The sequence below is a fragment of the Propithecus coquereli genome, unplaced genomic scaffold (assembly GCF_000956105.1).
Source record: "Propithecus coquereli isolate 6110/MARCELLA unplaced genomic scaffold, Pcoq_1.0 Scaffold65, whole genome shotgun sequence".
In the NCBI taxonomy this organism is placed as follows: Eukaryota; Metazoa; Chordata; class Mammalia; order Primates; family Indriidae; genus Propithecus; species Propithecus coquereli.
In genome coordinates, this window is record NW_012152507.1 from 2552047 (window position 1) to 2555003 (window position 2957).

At 37.4% G+C, this 2957-nt stretch overlaps 1 protein-coding gene across 1 annotated transcript in view; it reads right to left on the minus strand.

Annotated features, from left to right (window-relative positions):
• NR3C2 (nuclear receptor subfamily 3, group C, member 2) overlaps positions 1 to 2957 on the minus strand; it is a 402236-nt gene that overhangs the window by 93452 nt on the left and 305827 nt on the right. The gene's annotated exons all lie outside the window — the stretch shown is intronic.

Consider the following 2957-nt stretch of genomic DNA (forward strand, 5'->3'; position numbering starts at 1 on the left):
TTTACAACCAATGGCTGTACTCTTGTGCCATCTACATTTTAAATTATTAATAATCTCTCCTGATCCTCACTCACATGCTACAGAAAGTGATCTTCTGAGCCACGTCTGTGATGACTTGGGTAGCAGAACCACAAACACCAGACCAGGAGCCCCAGGCCTGGGCAAGGCACCAGAGGCCCTATATCTAGCTCCATTATCTCACTGCCTAGGCAAGGCACTTAACTTCTTTGGGCACCAGAGGCCCACTGTCACCAAACCATGGGGCAATAGCGCCTTTCCTGGGGGTTCAGAGGGTTGGTAGGACGCAGTGAGATTGTGTGTGACTGTGCCATGGAAGCCGCAATGAGCTTTACCACCACCGACTAACATGCTTCGAGTGGTATCTTCTTGCCCTACATTTACTCACTGAATCCCCACTACAGCCCAAGAGGTAGAATGGTGATCAATGCAAAGAGAAGATAAGGAAACTGGGCACAGAAGAGGGGTGACCTAATCAGGTTACAAGGTCAGTGAGTGGCAGAACATGGGTCTCCCCACAATGCAATCTGGCTCCAGAGTGTGTCCTCTTAACCAGTGTGGGCCTTTCTTTCTAACTGCTGTTTAAGGCACCTGGAGCATGTTCCCCACATTAGCAGTCTTCCCAGGCCACACTCACCCTCCTTTTGACTCTTCCAAGAGCTGCTCTGCAGGCAACCCTGTTTACTCCCTAGTCCTGACTAGCCAGCCAGTGAATTCATCCATCAAAACAAAGAAGAACAAAGTCTTACTTGATTAAGTTTTTGAATTACTTTATGTCTTTTAAATAGGTAATATGGCTTTTTTACCCTTGGGTAAATATCCAGTAGTGGAATTGCTGGATCAAATGGTAGGTCTATTTTTAGTTCTTTGCGGTATCTCCCTACTACTTTCCATAGAGGTTGTACTAGTTTGCAGTCCCACCAACAGTGTGTAAGTGTTCCTTTCTCTCCGCATTCATGCCAGCATCTGTTGTTTTGGGACTTTTTGATAAAAGCCATTCTCACTGGAATTAGGAGATATCTCATTGTAGTTTTGATTTGCATTTCCCTCATAGAGATGTTGAGCATTTTTCATATGTTTATTGGCCATTTTACCAAAAAGACACTTGTACTCGAATGTTTATTACAGCACAATTCATAATCGTAAAGATGTGGAATCAACCCAAGTGCCCATCAATTCATGAATGGATTAATAAAATGTGGCATATATACTATGGAGTACTACTCAGCCATAAAAATGATGAATTAACAACCTGGATAGAACTGGAGCTCATTCTCCTAAGTATTGCAAGAATGGAAAAACAAACACCACATGTACTCACTATTAAATTGGAATTAACCAATCAGCATTCATGAGCATGTACAGAAGTAAAACTCAAAGGAAATCACGCAGGTGGGAGAGGGGAGGAGGGATGGGTGAAATCACATCTAATGGGTACAGTGCACACTATCTGGGTGATGGGCACACTTACAGCTTTGACTCAAGCTGTACAAAAGCAATCCATGTTACCAAAACACTTGTACCATCGTAATACTCTGAAATACAATAAATAGGTAGTATGTGTATACAATATACCCTTGCAACACAATACAAAATTCAAAGGCACAGAGGGATATACGGTGACAGTGTGTTCTTATTCCTACCCTTATTTTGCAGCTACCCAAATCCTTTCTGTTGAGACAACCACCACTACTAGTATCTTGTATACATTATTCCAGAAACGTTCTATATGATATGTTCTTTTTTCTAAAATAGGTATGCAACTTGCATACAAATAGTATACAAAATATGTTATTTAGCAATCTGACTTTTTTGCTAAACAATATTTGGGAGATCAGTCCCTATTCATGCATACAGAGCTCTCTTTATTTTTATTAATGTCTGATGAGTATTCTGTAATTTATTTAATCAATCCTGAATAGATGAATATTTAATGTATTTCTCATTTTGACAATGCTACAATGAATATTTTATGCATGTATCATTTCTTACATTGCAACAACATAGATACATTCCTAAAAGTGGAATTGAGTAAAAGGGCATGTGTCTTTTAACATTTTATTGAAACAGCTAAATTGTTCTCCATAGCGGCTGTACCAATTAGTACTCCTACCTAAAATGCATGAGATCACCAGTGAGTTTGACTTTATTTCTATACTCTCATCAAACAATGTCATAAAAATGTTTTATCTTTGTGAATTGGTAAAAAATTGTATCTTGTTGCATTTTAATTTGCATTTCTTTTATTATGATTAGATTTAGAAACTTTTCATGTGTTTCAAGAACCAATTGTATTTCTTTTATCTGTGGTTGTTCTATTCATATCCTTTACCTGTTTCTCTAATGGGTCAGGTTTTTCCCCCTATGAAATTGTAGGAGCTCTGTATCTATGAGAAAAATTAACCATTTGTCTTTAAGATGCATGTATTTCCTCCAGTTTCATACTGTTTGCCTTTGCAATAATATTTGATTTGTAAGTAGTGTTGATTTTCTCAATCTTTTGCTTTTATAGCTTCTGAGTTTATTTCAGACATTCATCCATGGCATCTATCCATGGGGGATTGGTTCCAGGACCCCTTGGGAGATACCAAACCTATAGATTCTCAAGTCTCTTATATAAAGTGGCATAGTATTTGCATATATAAATATCCTCTTAAATACTTTAAAATATCTCTAGATTATATGACACCTAATACAATGTAAATGCTATACAAATAGTTGTTTTTATTATTGTATTGTTATCTTTTATTATTTTTCCCCCCAAATATTTTCAGTCCATGGTTGGTTGAATCTGCAGATGTAAAATCCACAGATAGAAGGACTTAGAAAGGTCTTCTCTGCTTGGAGAGTAGAAAAAGAAATCCATTATTCTTAATTCTTTTAATATCTCTGTGGTTATTTTTCAAAGTTTAAAATCTTCGAAGCACTGGCATTTATTC